Genomic DNA, 25,394 nt, shown 5'->3' with positions numbered 1-25,394 from the left:
GGAGTAAATTATACTAACTTCTAAATAGAAGTTGTAATTGTCAACCTTTGTGTTTCAAGACATTAAGAGCTCATTAGCATCAGGGAAGAATTTCAGCTATATTGATACCCAGAGAGTGGAAGAAAAGGAAGACTTCCCAGATAAGGGATGTGGCCAGGAAACTTCCCAACCTGGTGAGATCTACAGACTATTACCCATTACTACTGCTCTGTGTGGGAGGGGATGAAGCAGCAGTTCGAACACCAAGGGGTTTAAAAGAGTTTTTAGGGCCTTGGGACAGATACTGAGGGAATCTGGGGTCCAGGTGATTTTTTCTTCCCTCCTTACAGTTACAGGTGTTGACATAGCACAGCTCAGACAGATCCAGACAATTAATACATGGCTCCATGACTGGTGTCACCACAATAACTTTAGGCTTTTTGATAATGGGATGGCCTACACGGCACCAGGACTTCAGGCTTCAGATGGGAGCCACCTTTCCCAGAGTGGGAGGAGGGTCTTTGCCCAGGAGCTTTCAGGGCTTGTAGGTAGGGCTTTAAACTAGATATGAAGGGGGAAAGGGATAACATCAAGCTAGCCTGTAACAAGTGGTGGGAAGACGGGTGTAAGCAGTCAGGTGTTAGGAAGAATACTTCTCTAAAACACCTTGTAGGTAATAAAGGGTCCACTGGGATGGTGATGCAACAGGCAACCCAGCTGAAGTGCCTTTACACTAACACATGGAGCTTGGGTAACAAACAGGAGGAGTGGAAGCTACCATGCTACTAGAAAGCTATGATCTGGTTGCCATCACAGAAACGTGGCGGGATGAATCCCATGACTGGAGTGTGGCTATCGGTGGCTACAGGCTGTTCAGAAGGGACAGGCTGGGAAGGAGGGTTGGAGGTATTGCTCTCTATCTCAGGAAAGGGATAGAACGTGAAGAGCTGTCGTTGAAGAGTAGCCACGAACAGGCTGAGAGCTTGTGGGTAAAAATTAAAGACAGGAGAACCAATGGGAACCTTGTGGTTGGTTTATACTACGGGCCACCCAATCAAGGAGAAACAACTGACGAAGTCTTCTTCCTCCTTCTATAGGAGGCTTCATGCTCACAAGCTTTCATCCTACTCGGGGACTTCAACCATCCCAACATATCCAGGAGACTCCTGGAGTGCATTGAAGATAACTTCTTAGTCCAGCTGATAGAGACCCCCACCAATACAAGCAGACTCATCAATGCTATTAGAATTGGAGGCAGCCTGGGCTGCAGTGATCGTGCACTGATGGAGTTCAAGGTCCAGAGGGATATAGGACAGCTGAGGAGTATAGTCAGGACACTAAATTTCAGGAAAGCAGACTTTCAGCTCTTCAAGGAATTACTCGGTAGGATCCCCTGGGACATCGCCCTCTGAGACAAAGGAGCAGAACAGAGCTGGAAAATATTCAAGGATGCTTTCCAAAAAGCTAAGGATAGCTCAGTCCCTGTATGTAGAAAATCAGGCAGGGAAGGGAAGAGACCGATATGGCTGAGTTCAGACCTGCTGGTTAAACTAAACAACAAGATGGAACTGCACGGGCAGTTCAAGCAGGGATGGGTAACCTGGGACATGTATAGGGACACTGCCCGGTTATGTAGGGATGAAGTCAGGAAGACCAAGGCACAGCTTGAGATAAACTTATCAAGGTAAGTAAAGACTAACAAGAAGGGCTGCTACAGGTATATCAATCAAAAGAGGAAGGTCAAAGAGAATGTACCCCCACTGGTGGTTGGAAATGGTGATCACATATCAACAGATGAGGAGAAGGCTGAGGTACTTAACAAACTTTTTTCCTCAGTCTTCAGTGATACCTGCTCTCCTCACCCCTCCTGGGTAATGGGACAGCAAGATGGTGACCAGGGGGGTAAACCCCCTCCCACTGTAGAGGAGGATCAGGTTTGTGACCACCTGAGGAACCTGGACATATATAAGCCTATGGGACTTGATGAGATGCATCCTGGAGTCCTGAGGGAATTGGCTGATGTGGTTTCCAAGCCACTCTCCATGACATTTGAAAAGTAATGTCAATTGGGAAAAGTCCCTGTTGACTGGAAGAAGGGTAACATTGTGCCCATTTTTAAAAAGGGTAGAAAAGACGACCCTGGGAACTACCAACCTGTCAGCCTCATCTCTGTGCCTGGGAAGATCATGGGACAGATCCTCCTAGAAGCTCTGCTAAAGCACATGGAGGACATGGAGGTGATTAATGGCAGCCAGCACAGCTTCACCGGGGCAAATCCTCTATAACCAACTTAGTAGTTTTCTATGATGGGGTAACTGCAGCAGTCGACCTGAGTAAACCAACTGATGTGATCTATCTAGACTTCTGTAAAGCCTTTGACGCGGTCTTCCACAACATTCTCCTCTCTAAATTGGAGAGATATGGATTTGATGGTCGTATTCAAAGAGTAGTAGTCGATGGCTTGAAGTCCAGATGGAGATCCGTGACAAGTGGTGTCCCTCAGGAGTCCATACTGAGACCAGTGGTGTTTAATATCTTCATCAATAATATTGACAGTGAGATTGAGAGCAACCTTAGCAAGTTAGCAAATGACACCGAGCTGAGTGGTGTACTTGCCACATGGGATGTCATCCAGAGAGACCTGGACAGGCTGGAGAAGTGGTCCTGTGAGAACTCATGAGTTTCAACAAGGCGAAGTGTAAGGTCCTACACCTGGGTTGGGGCAATCCCTCTTTTCAATATATGATGGGGGATGACATGATTGTGAGCTGCCTTACAGAGAAGGACTTGAGGGTGCTGGTCGATGAGAAGCTTGACATGAGCTGGCAATGTGCACCCATAGTCCAGAAGGCCAACCGTGTCCTGGGCTGCATCAAAAGAAGCATGTCTAGCAGGTCAAGGGAGGTGATTCTGCCCCTCTACTCCTCCCTTGTGAGACCTCATCTGTAGTAATCTGTAGTTCTGGAATCCTCAAGAAGGATGTGGAGCTGTTGGAATGGGTCAAGAGAAGGGCTACAAAGATGATCCAAGGGCTGAATGACCTGCCTATGAGGACAGGCTGAGAGAGTTGGGGTTGTTTAGCCTGGAGAAGAGAAGGATCCTAGAAGATATTATACCAACTTCCCAGTACCTGAAAGTGGCCTACAAGAAAGCTGGAGAGGGACTATTCATAAAGGTTTGTGGTGATAGGATGAGGGAGAGTGGATATAAACTGGAGAAGGGCGGATTTAGACTAGACATTAGGAATAATTTCTTCCCCATGAGAGTGGTGAGGCGGTGGCCAAGGGAAGTTGTGGATGCCCCATCCCTGGAGGTGTTCAAGGCCAGCTTGGATGGGGCCTTGCTAACCCGATCTAGTGGGGAAGTGTCCCTGCCCAGGGCAGGGGGGTTAGAACTAGATGATCTTTAAGGTCCCTCCCAACCCTAACTATTCTATGATTCTAATAGTGAAACATAATTGCTTGGGTTTCCATAAGATGTATTCCAGTTTTATATAAGGGCTTATGTTGTATGTGGGTTTTTTGTTTTTTTTTTCTCAAATGTATTTTGGTAGTCAGCCAATATTTTGAATATTGTCTTTTCTTCTCTGTTTGGATTTCTATTTATGCTTCTTCCACTATATTGAAGATGTGTCAAGCCTGAAGCACATAATTTTGTCACAGAGCTGTGCAAAGACTCTGATGGAATATGTATTCTATACATTTCACAATAATCCCAAATTAGTATTTCATTTTATGAAAATTTGCTTCAACAGGAGTTTTATGCCATGGAGTCACCAACCATAAAAATCTATTAAATTTACAAAAAGTAAGAAAGTATATGTAAAGGCTACTACATCTCCTTCATCATGTCATTTGAACTTTACTCTGTCTTCTTATATGGTTTTCAGGGCAGATAGCACTAAACTTTGAACACATTTTTCAATAAATATTTCAATAAATATATTTGGAGCAGATCCAGAGGAGGCCACAAAGATTTTCACAGGGTTTGAGAACCTTCTATAAACAGGCTGAGAGAGTTGGGCCTGTTCAGCCTTGAGAAGAGAAGGCTCAGCAGAGACATTAGAGCAACTTTCAGGTATTTAAAGAGGGCCTACAGGAAAGCTGGGGAGGTGCTCTTTATCAGAGAGTGCAGAGATAGTATGAGGGGGTATGGTTTTAAGCTGAAAGAGGGGAGATTTAGATGAAGAAGAAATTTTTTTACTGTGAGGGTGGTGAGGCACAGTAACAAGTTGCTCAGAGAAATTGTGGAAGTCCCATCCCTGGAGGTGTTCACGGCCAGACTGGATGAGGCTTTGAGCAACCTGATCCAATGGGAGGTGTCCCTGCAGGGGAGTCAGAACAATATGATCTTTAAGGTCCCTTCCAACCCAAACCATTCTATGATCCTATGATTCCAAACACCCTGATTAACTGAAAAATTATTTACTGCCCTTTTCCTTCAAAACATGTGTGGTAGTAAATATAATTGATGTTTTTTCTCTTTTTTTTTATTTTGGTCTGTGTAAAAATTTTAATTTTTAATATGAAAATGCAACGATAAATGCAAATAATATCTGTACATGTTACATCTAGTCTTTTGTAGTCAGACAGGCTTTCAATGCTCCAAAGAGCAGGATGGTCTCAATAAATTTTTATTATTTGATTTCTGTTATATTTCTCTCCAGCCTTATAGAAGTATAACGCTTCTGCAAAATACAGTTCAGAGAGTACCTGGGAGATCTGGATATTTGTTATAGTCTAACAGTTGAAATGATGAACTATCTGAAGTCTGGGATTTCTTTTTTAATACTTTCCTTTGGGCTCCAACCAATTTTTGAGAAAGAAATCCAAATATGACCATAATAATAAATAAAATCCTTACATAAGCAAAACCAGGGAGTTTTCATCACAAACAATCAGATGGCTCACAAGTCATTAAAAAGGTTGTTACAGTTGAAGGCAAAGGAAATCTCTGCTTCTGTTTATTCCCAAGGATTTATTCCATGCAAGGGCAAATATTTCCTGTCAGCATTTTGAAACCAATTCACAGTACATTATTTAGGTTTATCATTGTTATCCTCAATTCATATTTTACTCACAGAAGTAATGTAAAATGAGGCTTATGAAAACTTCTGCCTTTGAATGAAATGTTGCTTATTTGAAATAGTTGAAAGACATGGTGTTAGAGAAAGTACTGTATCAACATATAAATTTAAAAGGCCAAATTACTCCTACTTCAGTCAAGGCTTAGATTCTGTAACAACCGCTGCATTGCATCTCTGTTGGATGGATGAATACCACACAGGACTTTTTATTTATAATATCTCTGCACTGACTTTTAAACATTGCTATAAAACAACAGAAGTGATTTCAAACACAGTAGAAAGAAAATATTAGAATCCCTTGTCCTGATTCTCATTAACTTTAAGGCCATTTTACACCACTTCTACAGCACATTGTGGCCATAAATTGAATTACATTAAGCATAAAATGTTTCTAGCATGAGAACCAAACCTTCTGTATTTACAGCAGTATCACAGTCAACTTCACAAAGATGGTACACTCCCACAATTATACTTGCTTTTGTTGTTAAGTTAAAAGCATCCTTAAAAAAAAAAAACAAACACAACAAAAAACACTAAAAATTATTTTCCAAGGCAAACCCCCAAATGTATTGCTGAAACTGTTTTATTTGCTGCATCAATGTTGCACCCAGTCTTGGACGTGAAGGGTGAGTCCTTGGTCCCCATTAGGGACTCCCCCAGACTCATTAAGGTGAAAAATGACACCAACAATTAATTTAAAAGATATCTGTTCTCACAGGCAAAAATCTTGTAAATTGGAAAAGTGTTGGTGTAGCAAACCCTTGGTAGGAACAACAAGGAGGAGGAAAAGAAAGGGAAAAAAAAAGAAAAAAAAGGAGGAAAATTAAGAGGAAGTAAAAGAAAAATAGTGAAAGCCAGCAAAAGGCACTGGCACAGGTTGCCCAGGGAAGTTGTGGATGCCCCATCCCTGGAGATGTTCAAGGCCAGGCTGGATGAGGCCTTAGGCAGCCTGGTCCAGTGGGAGGAGAGGTGTCCCTGCCCATGGCAGAGGGCTTAGAACTAGATGATCTTTAAGGTCCCTTCCAATTCAAACCATTGTATGAATCTATGATTCTACTAATTATTGAATGCAACCTAATCAAAACAGGACTCTCCAGGTAGGCCATTCAGGAACTTGCATCTCTGCCATTGCTTTCAATATGTGGGAACAGAAAAGCATGGAAATGGCTGAGAATGCACCTTAGAATCACAGAATCACTAGTTTGGAAAAGACCCACTGGATCATCGAGTCCAACCATTCCTATCAATCACTAAACCATGCCCCTCAGCACCCCATCCACTCATCCTTTAAACACCTTCAGGGAAGGTGACTCAACCTTGTGGCACCTTGTGTCATTCAGCAAATCCACATCTTAACCTCTGGCTTTATATTATCAATTATTCAGAAAATTCTGGAAGTAGTGAATAGCATGTTATATTTCAGTATTTCCTTTTATCTGGGGAATGCAATGATTTTTCTAGCTGTTAGCCATCTTATCTCAGGTGCAGTAATGGTTACAGGGTTAGATGAAGGAAGGCAGAAAACAATAGTCATGTGTGATATATTGCCAACTGTGTTCTGGGCTGCATCACATGAAGGGTGACCAGCAGGTCAAGGGAGGTGATTCTGCCACTCCACTCGACCCTCGTGAGACCTCACCTGGCGTCCCGTGTCCAGTTCTGGAATCCTCAGCACAGGCAGGACTTGGATCTGTTAAAGCAAGTCCAGAGGAGGGCCATGGAGATGATCAGATGGCTGGAGCACCTCCCATATTAAAACAGACTGAGAGAGTTGAGGTTGTTCAGCCTGAAGAAGAGAAGACTCCAGGAAGACCTTATATCAGCCTTCTGGTATTTAAAGGGGGCTTACAGAATAGACAGGATGAGAGATAATGGTTTTTAAACTGAAAGAGGGGAGATTTAGGTGAGATATTATAAAATTTTTTACTGTGAAGGTGGTGAGGCAGTGGAATAGGTTGTCTAGAGAAGTTGTGGATGCCCTATCCTCAGTGGTCTTAAAGAACAGGTTGGATGAGGTTTTCAGTAACCTGATCCAGTGGAATGTGCTCAAGGATATAATTTAATAAGGTTTTATAGCATTACCTACATGGCCTTTAAAAGATTTGAAAGGTGGCAGCCATGAGTAGACCTGATTTGTCAACACAGGCATTCAAATCTGACATAGAACCACAAATAGGTTGCGTACTGAAATCTAAAATAAACAGATTATCTGAAACAAACCTAATACATTTCTATTTATTATTTCTTGGAGTTAAAATTCAGTAGAATCCAATATGAAATTTCTGCTTTGTTTGAAAAAGCTTTGTCTTTTAAAAAGACTGAACTTTTGCAAAGAACAATGAACAATGTTAAAAAAAACCCTCTATGTTAATTATAATTTTCTTGTTAAGGAATTAAGATAAAGTATTAAAATAACAAGATTTTTTTCAATAAGGGAATTAATGTTCTGAAATTACATTCACAGTACACTGCTTTTTTTTATGGTGCACAGATGAACTTCAGATGTTATAATGAATAGTAGAAAAATCACTAATTAAGCAAATATTTAATATATCTCATGTTTTCGTTTTCTATAGAATAAGCTAATACATGCTGTATTTTATCAAGAGCACATACAGCATGTTACATGGCGTGTATTCTTGCAGCAAGGATATCTGAGCTGCTGTAGATGCCTAACACTGAGTGATACAGTCCCTGAATTGGTACAGTAATGTTGGCAGAGCAAATTAGCACTACTGGATGGTGCAGCCACATTGGCACTACTCCAAAATGTCCTCCATTCAATGCAATACCCTGTGGCTTTGCACACTGTGCTTTCACAGTGGCTTAGAAAGAGGTCCCTGTCAACCCTCAGAGGACAAAAGTTTGCCACCAAGTTCCCACAGGTCTTTTGAGACAAATGGAACTTTCACTGAGAAGCAGGAAACAAGTACCTAATGAAAGGGATGGTATTTATAGAAGCATCGTAAGACAAAGATAGGAAGGGGTCATAGGTACCATGGATGATTTTGGCTCAGACACGAAAGCCAAAATCCTCTTAGAACCTTGGTCTTTGGCCCAGAAGAAGGAACAGCAGCTATCCAACCAGATCTGGCAAACTTTTAATGATGTCATGTAAATGGAACCATATTAATTTCACCCTGAGGTCCCTCTTGCTGTTAGTTTTATTCTGAGAATGCAATACTTGCCGATAATACTGCAATCTTACTTATCAGAACCTATCTGAAATCTTGACAATCCAGTGAATGGCTTATTTTCAGATAAGCCTCTCTTTTCTGACTCTTTGCTTAGAGTCTATATTTACCTTGTTTTCTCTCCAACATGCTGTGAGACTGACTGTCTTTTGTGAGGTCTTCTAGCCATTTTTTGACACAGCTCAAACTTGTTGAAATGTAATACACACCACGAGTATGAACCTAGAGGGGAAGTTGCAGCAGTAAAAATCACTATAAAAACTTGAATCCTAAACTCATGCAACTACTGGTTGGGCCAGAAAACTCTAAAATATCAGTAGTGTTATTTTTGCTGTAAGGACAACCACTTACAGAGCAACTCTGCTGTGAAAAAGTTTGTTATCAGTGAGTATGAGCCTAAAGGGTTTGGAAAAAACAGAAGTTCTTTCTAAGAAAGAAACAAAACCTCCAGCTGTGTTGAACAGAAATGACAGAGTTCAGTAAGATTTCATCCAACCTTTGAACCTTGTCTGTCTTTCTTGATTCTCTTTCCTTACTTTTTCTTTCATTCTCCCCTCTGCTCCAACCGCAGTATCTAGCATGCACCCATCTGTTAAAATATAAAAAAGGTTCCTTCCTCTAGTATCTATTAAAGTGCCATATGGCTGAGGTATTGCCTTAGGTGGTGAGCAGAGTGCATCACTGAATAGAGATTTCTACATTTGATGTTTAATTAGGTAAGTGCTTTTGAAGTAGCACCACAGTTTCCTCTTAAATATTTACTGTTCCTCACCAAAGAGAAAAGAAGATAAAGCTGGTCTAAAATACAGCCTGACGTATATCAGTGAGTATTCCCATCTTTCTCATAATGATTTGCATCTCCTTCACCTCCACCGTCGGGAATAACAGGCAAAGTGGTCTCTTGAGTGTGGGTGATCCCTCCCCCCAGTCTGCCTGACTTTCCTACTTCATTACTGCTGCTACAGATACGCTCACACTATGGGTTCCACAGCATCATCTGTTAGAGACGAGGAAGCTGTTTATTTCAAGGTGCAGCTGTAATACAGCAATATACACACATAGACACACACAGATATGACCCACAGCTAGTAGAATTGTGTTCTTTTAGGTGTCATTTAAAGTGATGGCCTGGGGGTGTCATGCTGGAGAAATCTACAACAAGGAATACCAAACTGGAAATCCAGAGCAGTGATGACAAAAGACCCCTAAAGAGAGCCTTGGCAAAGTGTTATTTGAGATTATTCTGCTTGTCCCAACTGCAGGTCAAGAACAGATCAGAGAACTGACAATAAATATTACAGATTTGTTACTTCTTTATTTGTTTGTTGGGTTTTTCAATGCTGCTGCCGTTCTTGTCAAGGGTGAACTTCAGCACTGGAGGACAGAGGATGTCCTCGAGTTTGGTACATGTCAGGATGTGTAGGCTTCTGCTTAGTCACACTAAATGTGTTGTCCGGTAATATCCCTCTTAAAAAAAGCAGTGAACAGTGCCATAACTCATTGCTAATTTTTATTGTCTGGGGGTTCTCAGTTGTGCCAAATGGAGAAGATGTGCAGTACCTACCACAATTATTCTGCTTTTCAGGTAACTCCAGAGACATAGAGATAAAACAAAAAAATATATAAAAACCTCTTTCTATTCCATGGATTCATAGGGATTCCCTGCAGTTTACTCTCTTATAATTTGTCTAGACTAGTTTTTCTCTTTTATTTTAAGCGTGTCAAAGACCTCAGTCACTGTAGTATCCAATATCTGTTAAAAATGCCTACATGAATATCCTTATTTTATTCCTCTGCCTTATATTTAACAGATTTTAGCTGTAAAAAGGCTTCTTTGGTACCCAAAAGTTCTCTCTGTGTCTCCTGGAGCCCTTAAATACTTCATCTCGCCTTTTTTATCTGTTAATCCCTTATAGCATTACATGCTAAAGAGTAAGTAAAATCTTAATCATATCTGTTCACATAAATGGAACCAGAGGCACAATGCAGAATATATAATATATAACTAGCTCTTCAGTGACTACTCATGATTATCTTCCCTCCCCAACAAACTTCTGTTTCCTTTCAAAAGAAAATGAAGATCCTTCTGGAACTCTAGATAATCCCTTTAGAGATGCTTTTCACAGTAGGAATAATAAACAGAGAGAAGTCAAATAGATGCAGCACCCTGATAAACCTGACAGAGCTGATTTTGAGAATATAAGTACACCCATTCTTGCCAGTACAAAAGGAATGTTTCACTCATTTTCTGCCCCCAGAAGCACCCATAAGCAGTCACCCAAGAAAAGTAGTAACATCTGATGGGATATTCCATCAGGCAATGTCCAAGTCTGATTATTTCCTGCTCAGGAACTCCTGACACCATTGTTTGCTTAGTAACTCAGATTTCTCTTTGAAACACATTTCTATTCTTCCCTTCAATATGTGGATTTTATTTTGGTTTTTTCACTTTTGGTGGGGATTGCAAGAGAACATATATATTAGAGGAGGGGATTTTTTATTCTGTATATAGAGAACATCATGGGGAAGATGAGATGGAAGCCATATCCACGTAGTAACTCAACAGTTTATGAGTTTTTCGTCTGATGGCTGTCAGTATGATCTAGCATGAGAGCTAATATTTATGTGAGTTTTCCAGTAATACTGCCCAATAAAATCAAGGTAATCTGGTCTCCATATGAAAATGAGAACACTTTGTGTGTACATAAGAAAGAAAGAAAGAAAGAAAGAAAGAAAGAAAGAAAGAAAGAAAGAAAGAAAGAAAGAAAGAAAGAAGACACTGTCATTTCCAAGGCTCATTTCCATAAAGATAAGTCTTTTTCCATACATTGGTGGTTGCCACACTAGGGTGTCTGATAACTGAAAATTTATTTATAGAGAAAATATACAAGGCAAATCATTAAAACTTGTGAACAGAATAAAATAATACAAAAATAATTACTAAAGAAGTAAAATATAGAACAATCAAGGTGGGATTAATATAACTGAAGTTTAGACAGCTAAACTTCAACTAGTCACCTGATGCTCTCTTTCAGGCTAATGTAGAGACATGTTAAATGGCAATTTTTCTGACCTGTTGAATAGATTAGTTAAAGGTGAGGTGAACTGTTTTTCAGAAGTCCTACATCTTTCCAGGCTCTAAAGGGAAAAGAGGGTGACTTGTATTGATTTGGAACATTTATTTTTGGATGAAAAAAATCTTGTTCATAGTGCTTCGTACTTCATCTGCAGCAGTAGAAAAAGGGGGCAAGCCTGCAAGGGGGCTAGAGTATTTCACTCACCTACTCTAGAAGGATGGTGGGTGAGATCAAAGAGAAACTCAGCTTAGTTCTTCTTACCTTCATTTATGAGCTGCCAGCTGGACCAAATGAGGAGGATCCAATCATAGAATCATAGAATCATAGAATCATAGAATCACAGAATCATAGAATCATAGTGTTTTTGTTGGAAAGGACCTTAAAGCCCATCCAGTTCCAATCCCGATGCCATGGGCAGGGACACCTTCCACTGGAGTAGGTTGCTCAAAGCCTCACCCAACCTGGCCTTTAACACCTTGAGGGATAGGGCATCCATGGCTTCTCTGGGCAACCTGTGCCAGTGCCTCGCCACCCTCACAGTAAAAAAAAAATCTCTTCCTAATATCTAATCTAAATCTACCCTCTTTAAGCTTAAAACTGAACCCTCTTATCCTTTCACCACATTCCCTGGTAGAGAGTACTCTCCAACTTTCTTGTAGGCCCCCTTTAATACAGGAATTCTGCTCTAAGGTCTCTGCTGAGCTTTCTCTTCTGTAGGCTGAACAACCCTATCTCCCTTAGCCTCTTCTAATAGGGGAGGTGTGGGTACTAACTGCCTTAGTCTCCTTGGTGTCTACTAAAATATCTCCTTTCTGATGGGATTAGGTTTTGCATTAATCTAGTACTTATTGCTAATGTGTAAGAGAAGCAACCATGTGAAGTGTTCTTCAGCCCAACATCTTTATAACAGCAACATATAAATGTGAAACCAGCATCACCACGAGCTAATAACAGCTAGTACTCAGATGGATAAAAAAATGCATCATATTTACAGCTATGAAATTTATTATTTCTGGTTTTAATTAGTTCTCTATGCAGCAATTTATTTCCAATACTGTTCTTAATGAAAACATTAAAAGCTGCAGTTTTAATTTTCTAATTCTGTTACTAGGAGTTGTGTCCATTACATCTCTGTCCTCATTGACTAAAGTAATTTCTGTTGCCTCCATAGTTAAAAAATCTTTTTTTATAAAAAAAAGAAATCTGATAGAAGAAATGCAATTTGTTGCATTGAAATATACAGAGCTGCTGCACTGAAATATCCCTTAGTGTGTAAGGCAGCAACACTGCTATGCAATCTACATAGTCTCCTTACGTTTTGTCTTCTGTGATAGGTGAGCTTTTCAACTCTCATTTTCTCTAGTTCTGCATAAATCGTGTTGTACTTCCACTAGTTCCTTCAAGCAAAACATGGAGCATATAGTTGCTGCTCCCCTAGCCAGAATAGCTGGAGTTTAATGCTAATCGTGTTGTGTGTCTTCTGTGGGCTTTTTTAGGGTTCATCAGCTCTATTTCTACTAACACATGAATGAGAATTTAAGGGTTTCTGTCACCTTTTACAGCTCTGGTTTGCTGGCTCTGTAGTTAAATGCTGCTGCAAGGTGAAAGTCTGGTGTTTCCCCCTGGCTCTTAGCAGATTCTCAGGGATGGTTAAATTAGTAATGATACGCTGAATAGGTACTGAGTGATTTGCACGCTAGGCAGCCTTGGCTACATCCTCTAGTGTTCAAGCATCAATCTCCTTGAAACTGTCTTTTTCTGCGACCAGACATATATTAATCTGAGTCAGCATTTTTTTCCTGATAGTTAATCCAAGCTGAAAGTCAAATGCAAGTAATTCTGCATGTTTCCAAAGGAACATAAGATTTGCCAAGCTGGTGCAAACTGATGATTCGTCAGGTCTGCTGTCTAATGTCTATTATTCTCCAGCACATGATGTCTTATCCGGCCAGTGTTTTACGTCTTTCATATTGGTGTTATCCTGAGTGCATCCCAGAATAATTCAGCATATTCGTAAGGTTGATTTACTCTCTCCTTCCTCCCTCTACACAACAGGACTTGCCAAATGTGAGTTTGAGAGCCCTTTCTTTCTAAAGAAGGATAGGTGGTGACTGCACAAACCAAAAGAGATGTGGAGAGGAAACAAGTGAGACGCTAGTTATTTGTCCATAAACTTCGCGGAATGGACATGGGTGCTACCTGGCTGAAATGATAACTTGCATCTGAGGACAAAGGGGTTAAAAGCATATTTAGAAAAACAGAAAAAAAACCATGACTGTTTGTATTCTGAAGGTGAGGTAAGAGGGAGGAAAATAGGCCATGTAAGAGGTTCTGCCTCTATCTCTTAAGGTAACATCTTCAAATTGCCCCCATTACTGTAGAAGCCTGATTAAAGAGGTGCAGTGGGAGCACTGTCCCTGCTGTTCTCTGCTAGCAGTTTTTGCCTGACCACCATGCCACTTGCAAAAAGGGTGAACAAAATTATTCACCTTAACAGGAAGAAACATCTTGTCCTGAAACACTGGTAAATCTAGCATTGCTGTGCTATGTTCTCCTTTTCATCCTCCTGATGAGAACCAGGATTTCTCACTATTAATATAACAATGTCTCCACTCCAGAAGCTCTCCAAATGCTTTTTAAAAATAGATAGGTAGATAGATGTGAGAAAAAGGCTGCATCTTGTAGCTGAGCAAAGTTAATGCAGCTTAAAGTGCAAAATGAGCTTGTGGATAGAGAAAGACTAATGCTATTTTCTTGGTCATTCAGCACCACCTGTTTAACAACACTGAGATTTAGATCATCCATTTCTGGCAATTTTAAACTTTTCTTCCAAAGCAACAAAATGACGTTGTGACTTTCTGCACCTTGAGCCTCACTCTTCTGCATTTCATTCCTTGGAAGAAGATGGTTCCAGATAAGTTTGTTTAGTTTGTTATTGGAATGTTATGAACGAAATCTCAAATAACAGAGAAGGGTGTTTTTTTTCAGAAGTAGGATCACAATGCTTCTGAAAGAAAAATAGCATGAAGAGAAAATGAGTATACATATTTTGGAGGAAGCACCTTCTGTGAGAAGAAGCAAGGTCTTATTTTTATGTGGTTTTGATTCTTTCTCTCTCCTGACTTGGTTTAGTATAGGCATGAAGGAGCTCTTCCTTTAAGCTTACCTTGTTCAGAGAATGGGATTGCTTGTTTATCTATTTCTGTATGTCAACTTTGGACACATCTTCATTTCTCCTACCTTGCCTTTTGTTCAAAATCCATAGCACTCTGTGAGTGTCTTGGTAGACCCCAGGCTGCAGCAAAACATATGGGGATAACCTATACATAAGGTGGTGAAGCATCTGCAGGAAGGTCAGTATTAATTGTCAATGGACAAAAGCAGGAAAAATAGAAAAATAGTTGGAGATGTTGAAGCTATAGGGGCCAGAACAACTGGGCAGAGAGAAAGCTAGTAATTTTGGTGAATTACACTAGCTTATAAGTTTGTGTTTCAGGTTTGTATTAGGGTTTCCTGAAAGAACTTACTGGAAAAACTTGATCCAGTTTTCATACTTCACACAACTGAAAATAATGCATTCAGGACTTATGACGACTATAGAACTCAAATAATAAGAAAGTATTGGAGATTGAAAAGGAAAGGTATCTTAACTTAAGCATTGTGATGTTAAAGAACAGTGTAGTGACTTTGCAATCGTACAGGACCCTGCCATGCACAGTGTGCCATAAAGGGAGAAGAAATTAGGTCAGTTAATTCATAAATAGAGGATTTTCCCCTTGTTTTATTGTGGTAAGAAAATGCTGCTGAGATTTCCTATTCACTTGTCATTTAATCAGAGTAGAGCTTGAGATGTTATCTTTTGTTGCACATATTCAACATCAAATAACTTACACCTACAGCTGTCCTTGCTTTTTTAAGTGTTTGAGCAAAATTGCTGCTTCCCTGTGCCTCTTCCCATCTCATTCATTATGTGTTACCTCCCAAGTGCTGGACATTCCACATTTGTGAAATATTTTCTCATGATCCCCAAGAATTAGTTAGCAATATTCAGCTCTGAAATGGGATATCAACTATTATATTTCTTGCTATAATTATGTCATACTCTGCAGTTTTGGCTCCTAGGTGCAGATTCTGACACTGCTACAGACCTTTATTATAGGTCTACATGACCTTATCTGTTCAATTTTTCTAAAGCTTTGCCACATACTGCAGCACTGATAAGAAATGTGCATTGCTAAGACAAACCTTTACAGCTGAGACATAGAAGTTCATGAGGGTAGATTCTTACCAGGAATCTGCAAAGTTTTTACTTGAGGTTGGAGAGGTGTTGGGATGTCTTTTAATGTAGTGAATTCCAAGGAGCTGGCTTACAGAGACAACATATTTCTAGGATCATGAAAACGTGGCTGTAGTGGGATTTTGAGGGGAGTTGTTTCTATTTTATTCCCAATATAATCTCATTGCTTGATTTAGTTTTCCTTTAGGATTAACCTGTACTATCCCTAAGATACATAAGACATCTAAGACGTCCATAAGATGTCTTAGAACAACTGGCCAGAGAGAAAGTTAGTAAAATGTCACTCAGTCTTTGGTGAAGTACCTCCAATACCTGAAAGGGGCCTACAGGAAAACTGGGGAGGGACTTTTTAGAAAGGCTTGTAGTGATAGGACTAGGGGCAATGGCTATAAACTGGAGAGGGGCAGATTTGGACTAGACATAAGGAGGAACTTCAGCACCATGAGAGCCATCATTAAACTTGTCTTAAACTTGTGGGAGTCCCAGAAAGCTCCTCATGTAGTTAGTTAACATTTGCCTCTCAAACTCCTGTATTACCAATAAACTGTGATTGCCAAATTGAAGCCATTGGTGTGAGGGCCAGAAGTCCTCTGAACTTCCAAAGGATTGGGATTTCTAGGAGGCATATTTTTAAGCTAAAAAAAAAATATTTCAGTGAAACTGAATCAAAAGTAGTTGCTGGGCCTCAATGATGCAGTTAAGAGAATACACAAGAGAAATAAACGACTAAGTGAATATGAAGCAATATTGCATGGAGTATATCATCACCCTGCTATCACATTTTTTCTGACAGAAGGCTCTTGGGTTGTTAGGTCTGTCTTATTTTAAGAAGCTGTTTTTAAATTACAGTGTAAGCCCAAATGGCCAGTGTGACTGAATAGAACAGCAGCTTTTGTGCTGTGGGCAGTTGTGCACTAGAGAAATGTCTAAGATTTCTATAATGAAAAGTGAGTATCATTTACTCCCTAGAAAATTAGTGGGAAAGACTATGTAAAAAGAAATAACTTTAACTGTTAAAAAACCCTGCCTTTTCTGAAGGGAAAAATCTCATCATCATAAAGTACCTCTGAATAAAGGCCCAGATCAAGACTTAGGTCTAGAAGATTCACAATGTCAGTAATACAATCCTCAGACTAATCTGATGTCTGATTAGCTTCAGCTTCAAAGAGGCTGGAAACACCACAGGTTTTCTTAGTTTTATGACTTCTGGCTTTTTTTTCCTTGGGTTGGTTCTTTTCTCCCTGTCTTGAAAATGCATCATTAGGAATTTATGTGTATAATAAAATAATTGTATCAAGCCCAAGTTGAAGCCTTTGTCAAGGTGGCTAGAAAGGAAACACAGAGACCATTTCCGACCATGACAAGTGGAAGAGATTATGTACAAATGAGTTAAGTCATGAATTACACCACAACTGCAGAGAAAGGTTGTCTGATGTAGGGGTAAACTTGATGTTGCTGCCCAAAGCTGTTGATCAGGTGAATCCTGAACATATGAGCGAAGGATATTTACTATGTCTGGAAAATCTGAGGGATTTCTATACCTCTCATAACTACCATGCTCTAAACACTTCGTTCTCTGGTATGTCAGTAGAAAAGCAATATTATCAGCTGCAAGTGACTAGGGGCAGAAAAATGTAAACAACCAGAAGTTTCCTGATTTATCTTCAAAATTCCCTTGAGGATTTTCAGAAACAGAACACTTAGATCCTCATGTTACAAGATGCTGTCTCCACTATCACCTTTACAGATAAGTGTAGGTTCTCTATCATGAATGAAATGCTATTGCAGGATTTCAGGTCTGTCATATTTGGAAGCTACTTTACAAATTGCATCTGAAACTGGAAAAGATCATACAACAATTTCAGAGGAAAGCAGATAAATACAGTATATTGAGACAGGACAGGGGCTTAATCAGTATAGATTTGCATATGTGAAGTGTTCAGGCTGAAAACATCCAAAGACATTTTGTCCATTGAAAGCAGGTTTTTCAGATCATCAACTAGAATAACAATTAAAAGAAAACCAAACCTAAAACCTCAACCCCCCTCAAAACCCAAGTTAAACAAATATGGCAATATCAAGATGTGAACCTAGCATTCCCTTCCCATGGTCTGCAGTTTAGGATAACTTGAGATGAGGGTCCAGCTCTGACATATAATCACTCCCTGCATGAGTTTGACATATTTAGAAGGTGGCAATGAATAGTGCTGAAGAGCTGTTTCCATGTCCATGTTTTTAGTAGTCAGTACCAAAATCTAGCTGTTTATTCCGTCTAGTCCTCCATCCTTTGGAAAACCTGTCAGACTTACTTCAACAATGAGGGTTTACAGACTGTGACCTTGCAAAGCAACTGTAAGAACTTTCATATGGGCCTGATGCAAAGCTGGATAGCCAGTGAAGGCATTTGCACTGATTTTAGTGAGCTTTGTATCAGCTCTCCACTTTCAGTGGTCTGGACTTACTTGATAATTTTGTAGACCTCCTTTAGTCATCTCAGTCAGCTTATAATCATAGAATCATAGAATAGTTAGGATTGGAAGGGACCTTAAAGATCATTTATTTCAACCCCCCTGCCATGGGCAGGGACATCCCACTAGATCAGGTTACCCAAGGCCACAACCAACCTGGCCTTGAACACTCCCAGGGAGGGGGTATCCACAGCTTCCCTGAGCAACCTGTTCCTGTGCCTCACCAACCTCATCATGAAGAAATTCCTCCTAATGTCTAGTCTAAATCTTCCCCTCTCCAATTTAGAGTCATTTCCCCTGGTTCTATCACTACATGACTTTGTAAAAAGTCCCTCATTAGCTTTCTTGTAGGCCCCCTTTAGGTATAGCAATGCCACTACAAGGTCTCCTCAGAGCTTTCTCTTCTCCAGGGTGAATAGACCCAACTCTCTCAGCCCTCTGATCACCTTTTTAGCCAACCTCTGGACCTGTTCCAACAGTTCAATATCCTTCTTATGTTGGGGATTCCATAACCGAACACAGGACTCCAGGTGGGGGTCTCACCACGCTTCTTTTGATGCAGCTCAGGATATGGTTGACTCATGTCGAGCTTCTCATCAATGAGCTGCCCCATGTCCTTCTCTTCAGGTCTACTTTCAATCATGTCATTCCCCCATCCTGTTTTGAAACCATGGATTGCCCCAATCCAGGTGTAGGACCTTGTATTTGGCCTTGTTGGACCTCATGAGGTTGTTGGAGGTTCAACACTTGCAAAAAAAATCTCTGCATATATAATGGCCAGCTACTGTTAGTAATGGACTGTAATTCATCTGGACGAGCCTTCTCCAACAGAGAATCATTGAGGTTAATGACTATGAAAAAGCCTTAAATATATATAAATTTGCAAAAGCCAGAAGTAACTTACTTACACAGTGTGATGTGTCATCACATTTACTTAAGAGGAAAGACAGAGAACTCACTTGGTTCAAAACAATAGCAGGTAGGATCAAATTGGTTTATTATTCTGGAAAATGTATCTTCCCACGAGAGTAGCTTTTTAATTCACAAGCAGAACAGGCTAGACCAAAAAAAATGAGCAGAGTCTGCACTATAAACCCCAAAGGGGTGAAAGATGTTTGTCTGCAAACAACGAGGGCTGTAGGATGGATCCACAGCTCATATCTCATTTGTAGCTTAAAGCTACCACAAACCTGGAGCAACTCTTTACAGACTGCTTTTGCAGTTCACGGTAAAGAAGGCTGTTAACGTGCACAGGAACGTAACCTCAGCAGCATCATGGCAGCAGGGTCTTTTTTTCAGTTGCTCTTTCCTTTGTTGCCTTCTCTGTTTGTGCATGAAATAAAAAAGATGAATATCCCCATTTAATTTCATTGACTATGAAGATAATAGAAACTGTTCACTGAAATATGGACTAACTAACAGGTCACCCAGGTTTCATTGAATTGTAAAACGTCCTGAGTTGAAAGGGACCCATGAGATTGTCAAGTCCAACTCCTGATCCTGCACAGGGCAACTCCAACACGCACACCATGTGTCTGAGGGTGTTGTCCAAATGCTTCTTGAATATTATCAGGTTTCTACTGGTAAATTTCCCCAGATATAAAAACCCCTCAAATATTTACCCCATTGTAATTTTTTCCCCCCTAGGGATTGTAAGTTAGTTCTCTGTTTGTATTTTATCTAACATTGACTGTCAATGGCTAACTCAGCATAACTTACTGCAGCAAACAGTAAAAAGATCTTTATTCAAAACCTGAGAGTATGAACAAACTCAAACACTTTTTCTGTAACCCAACTCAGAGGATATATAGACCAGAAATATAGATTAAGTCTTTTGGTTCATTGTTCTGATATATTTTGTATTTAGATTGGGTCTGGAGAATCTCTTGTTACACTCAAGAGACAAGACTGTATATTCTCTATTTCTAATTTAAACAGCTTTTGTAATTTTGAGTATTTTTGCTGTCTGCAAATCAAGATTCATAATCCCCAGTAGCTGCAGAGCTTGCCAAAAATAATGGCTTATGCTGGTAGGAGGATTTGCTTTCATGTCAAACATATTGTGCCCTTCATCCTAGTCCTCAGAGAAAATGCTCGTCCAAGGTCCACAGGACCTGATCAAACTCCATTCTTTCTCTCCTGTATGCAGGCATTTGTGTGCCCACATATAAGCTCTCAGCCTCACACACACACTCTTCCAGCCTGATGATTCTATGATTCTATGACTCTATGACTCTATGATAATTATGTGTATGCACACGCATACATGCACACGTCCATGCGCTAATTGTAAAGGAGCATGTCCAACTTAATTAAGGCAGTCATTTATTAGTGATTGACTTGAATTTGTTGTTCACTGATCGTTTGCATTTGTGACACTGCATCGTTGATTGCTTTGGCATGAGTGAGACTGCACTGAGGACAATGCTAAGAAATGCAGGCTGTTCTCAGCTCTGGTGAGAAAAATCTAGAGTGCTGCGCCCAGTGCTGAGCTCTGGACATAACAGAGACATGGACATTCTGGAGTGAGTCCAGAAATGTGTCACAAAGATTATTAAGGCACAGAGGAATGTGACATATGAGGAGAGGCTGAGAGAGCAAGAACAACAGCATGAGAAGTGAAGGCTCAGGAGGATCTTATCCATCTATATTAAATACTTGCTGGAGGATATAAAGAAGATGGAATCAGGCTCTTCTCAGTCATTTCCACTGATAGGACAAAAGGCAATGCACACTACCTGAAATATATGAATCGTAGAATCATAGAATTGTTTGGTTTGGAAGGGACCTTAAAAATTATCTAGTTCCACCCCCTTGCCATGAGCAGGGACACCTTCCACTGGATCAGGTTGCTCAAAGCCTCATCCAGCCTGGCCGTGGAATGGGGCATCCGTGACTTCTCTGGGCAACCTGTTCCAATGTCTCACCACTCTCACAGTCAAAAAATTTCCTAATCTAAATCTTCCCTCTTTCAGTTTAAAACCATTATCCCTCATCCTATCCCTGCACTCCCTGACGGAGTCCCTCCCCAGCATTCCTGCAGGCCCCCTACAGGTACTGGAAGGTTGCTATAAGGTCATCCTGGAGCTTTCTCTTCTCCAGGCTGAACAATCCCAACTCTCTCCGCCTGTCCTCATATGGAAGGTGCTCTAGCCCTCTGATCATCTTCATGGCCTCCTCTGGACTTGCAAACAAATGAAAATTTGTTTCAACACAAGGGACCACTTTTTTATTTATTTATTTATTTATTTTTACTTCGTGTTTAAACAGGGAAACAGGTTTCCTAGAGAAGCTGTAGAATTTCCAGCCTTGGAGCTATTCAAAATCCAGCTGGACACAGGCCTGTCACTCTGCTTCGTCTGTGTATGATCTGAATTGGTGGTTGGACTAGATCTCCAAAAGTCACTTCCCATTTCATCCATTCTGAAACTGTGTCACTTGCAGAGGCAGTGAACGTATTGTTGATTGGCACCTGTAGAAATGTTCCTTTTCAAGTAGTTTTCTTTTTGCTCTGCTTATAGCCTTTTCTCTTTGAAAGAGAGATTGAGAAATATTAAGTGAGCAGGAACGTGAGAATGGTTACAAAGTGGATGGAAAGGTTATACGATGAGGACTGTGCATGCCCTTTGCACTTATCTGAGTAATTCTAGAAAATCCTTTTTACTGATGAATTTGCGGAGCTAAATTTAGGTGTCCGGAGTGTACATTTCTGCATCTGAGAAAGTCATCCTGTAAATCTCTTTGTAGTTAATACCGGTCAATAAGAGCCAGTGAAATTTAGGTCATTTTAAAGTTGATGCCTTTATTCAAATGACCCCCCACCCTAAAAATCCATTGGCTGTATTGATTAGATCTGTAATTACTGTAATAAGAGCCTGGAGCCTCGGAGCCATTATTCTCAGATGGAGATACTTACACCTTAAATTATCTGAAATGAGTGTCATCTTCAAAAGGATACCCTTTCTCATTAAAGAGCATTTCTCTTCGTGCGTATGTGAATGTGAGGTAGGAACTGTCTTCTGTTTTGTATACGCAGCACAGAACACATGGACATCTGATTTTAAAAGGTTATCTAAACGATATTGTATTGTGAACAATTTTAATAACTGATATAAATAAGAATATGTGCATGGCTTTGTATTTTGCTGCTGTGAGGGAGGGAGGTGTCTGATCTCTGGTCTATTTTGAAACATTGGTTTACAGAAAAGCATAATTAAAAGAAGGAGTTTCTTGGGATTTTATCTGTATGAACATAAAGAAAGAAAAGAAAAAAGTTGTTCTCAGTTATGGATCCAATAAAATAACAGACTATTTTTCCATCCCTTTCCTTTCCCTGGATACCAAGTTTTACTACATTTTCTTACCCGGCATGAATATACAAGTAGCATTTAATATGGAATTAGAGGCAGAATAAACACAAACACTACAAAAGCCTGCTTATATTTTTCATAGTGATGTCTACTACAAACACGTTGGGCTGCTTTATGGGTTGGTGGGTGCAAAAATACAATTTCTCTGACCTTAGAAGTCTGTAGTGCTGATGTCTATGCTGAATGTGTTACCTTGCTGATGTCTTTCCTGAGAGGTTTCTCCTATTGGAGAAAAAACATTCACTTTCACAAAAAATTGCCTTTTTATTTCCATGTACTGTCCACATCTTTTGTATTAGAGATGTGCACATGGTATAGTGAGTCCTTCCTATCAAGGGTAAATGTCTAATGGTTTCATTGCATGGAAAAATGGAAAACTGACTAGTATTTCTAAGATATATGCTATCCTGTGAAGTGCACCAGTGTCACAGTCTGGCTTCTATGCTTAGCCCACTCTGCAGGAAAACTTATTTTTAAAACTAAAAAAGGTATGGGAACTGCTGGCATTAAAGAGAACACTGTACCTACTGTTTTCCTTGCTACAGCAGGCTACACTTTGTATTTTTTTAATGAATATGTTTGGTCTGTATTCTCAGCCTTCCCACCCCTTCCCCTTCCACAATTACCTTAAACTGGAAGCAGTGAAAATGCACTTTTCTAAGAACATGTCTACTTCATTCCTGACTATGTATATTGGGACCATCTTGAATAGATACCCTTCCATCAGTAACAACTTCACTTCATCAAGTCTTGTTGAATCCTGTGAATACTTACCAGTTCTTCTTGCTTTTGCAGAGCCTGTGATCACCCTGTGAAGAGGAATGGACTCTCAAAGTATTTCATGTTCAGTCCCTACAAGATGTTTGCTTTACTGATCACATAGTATTAAAACTGCTATAACCAACAAAGAGTAATTGTATGAAAGAAGAGCTAAGTTTTATATTATATGTTAGTATAACTGTGAATATTTCTTTGTTTCTTGTTTTTTTTGCCCTTCATTGCAGACATGTTTTACCTTATGTTACAAATTTTAATTATGTCCCCTGTATTCCTGAGGAATCCTATATCTTTGTCTGTAGGTATGGTATACAGGGTGTTGTAAGATACATAGTTGTTAATTCTTCTTTATTGTTCATGTTTTTAACATGTTTCTGATCTCTAGTTCTGTTCATTTAAAACCATGAAACTCGATATGTTTTGTTTGATTTTTTTTGTTGCCGTTGTTTTTGTACATTTTAAAAATAACCTGGGTCAGATCCTCATGCTGTGCACTGCTGCTTTAGAATTTGCTCTGCCAGATCCGAGCTAAGCAATTTCACAATTATATGTGCCATTTACAAACACATCAATTAAATGCTTATTTGATCCCATTGTATGCACACAACATGACATTTATTTATGAAAAACACTAGTGAAAGAGCAGGATAAATAAACATTAAGACATATTGTTATGATTTTTTTAAAAAGTAAAAGACCTTTAATCTGTTAAAAAAGTCAAACAAGATTTCATTTCACAGGTCTTAACACAAACAGTATTTGTGATTTTGTTCCATTTTCACCCACAGTATTTTCTGCTGAAAATATGATTGAAAATACCATTTAAATTCTTCTTTAAATGTGTCCTGTAATATAAAGGCAGTTTTCCTCTAATAAAGAAAGCATTTCAAAAATGGTTTTAATTAAAATGTCATAGGAAGTATTGAAAAGAATTGCACAAAAATATATGTTTTTTGCTCTTCATGAAAAGTAACATCTTTGGACAAAAATATTTCTCACGAGAAAAAATTCATCTAGCTATGTATGTTATGTATTTTTGGTTACTATGAAGTTTTGAAAAAGAATAACAAATATTAAACTCGATTTTCACCTGCACTGATTTCTATTACATGCTTCCTTTACAAAAAGCTGACACAGTCTTTCCTCAGTAAAGGTTGAGCACAGAAAATGCACAGAGAAATCCTGCAGATGCTTACCCTCATTCAGGGTCAAAACTGTAAAGCTTCGTAAATCAATGCAGTTAGTTTTGGTGAAGAGACTAAGTCAGATTTTCTGTTGCTAGATTTAGCCTACAAAATCTACCTAACTGGATTATTTTATAAAATATTAAGTAGAGAAAAGTTGCTATTAAGAAAAGCTAATTAATAGAAGATACACTTTTATTTTTTTCCAATAGATCTTTGCACTGGCATGAAGTTAGAAATTATGATACCTACGGCTTTTCCTTCCTTCCTCCTGAGATCAATGGTGTGAGGTTTAAAAAGGCCAAATGCCGGGTCCTGCACTTGGGGCACAACCCTGTGCAGTGCTACAGACTAGGAGAAGTCTGTCTAGAAAGCTGCCTGGAGGAGAGGGACCTGGGGGTGTTGGTTGACAGCCGACTGAACATGAGCCAGCAGTGTGCCCAGGGGGCCAAGAAGGCCAATGGCATCTTGGCTTGTATCAGAAACGGCATGACCAGCAGGTCCAGGGAGGTTATTCTCCCTCTGTACTCGGCACTGGTGAGACCAAACCTTGAATACTGTGTTCAGTTCTGGGCCCCTCACCACAAGAAGGATGTTGAGGCTCTGGAGCGAGTCCAGAGAAGAGCAATGAAACTGATGAAGGGGCTGGAGAACAGGCCTTATGAGGAGCAGCTGAGAGAGCTGGGGTTGTTTAGCCTTGAGAAGAGGAGGCTGAAGGGAGACCTTATTGCTCTCTACAACTGCGTAAAAGGAGGTTGTGGAGAGCAGGGAGCTGGCCTCTTCTCCCAAGTGACAGGGGACAGGATAGGAAGGAATGGCCTCGAGCTCCACCAGGGGAGGTTCAGGCTTGACATTAGGAAAAAAAAAATCATGGAAAGAGTCATTGGGCACTGGAACAGGCTGCCGAGGGATGTGGTTGAGTCACCATCCCTGGAGGTGTTTAAAAGCCGGATGGATGAGGT

At 39.9% G+C, this 25,394-nt stretch overlaps 1 protein-coding gene across 6 annotated transcripts in view; it reads left to right on the top strand.

The window, feature by feature from the left end:
* The window catches only part of TSNARE1 (t-SNARE domain containing 1), a 519,305-nt gene extending 494,700 nt beyond the window's left edge, over nt 1-24,605 (top strand). For 5 of the 6 annotated variants that reach the window (XM_069854772.1, XM_069854771.1, XM_069854773.1 and 2 more), the window contains one exon: nt 23,267-24,603. The gene's annotated coding sequence lies outside the window, so the exon portion shown is untranslated. Of the gene's footprint in view, nt 1-23,266 lie in introns of all 6 variants that reach the window. The other variant, XM_069854776.1, reaches the window with a different exon arrangement.
* Nucleotides 24,606-25,394: the final 789 nt, after the last annotated feature.

The sequence above is a fragment of the Phaenicophaeus curvirostris genome, chromosome 3 (genome assembly GCF_032191515.1).
Source record: "Phaenicophaeus curvirostris isolate KB17595 chromosome 3, BPBGC_Pcur_1.0, whole genome shotgun sequence".
NCBI lineage: Eukaryota > Metazoa > Chordata > Aves > Cuculiformes > Cuculidae > Phaenicophaeus > Phaenicophaeus curvirostris.
This window is presented reverse-complemented; position numbering and strand designations above follow the sequence as displayed.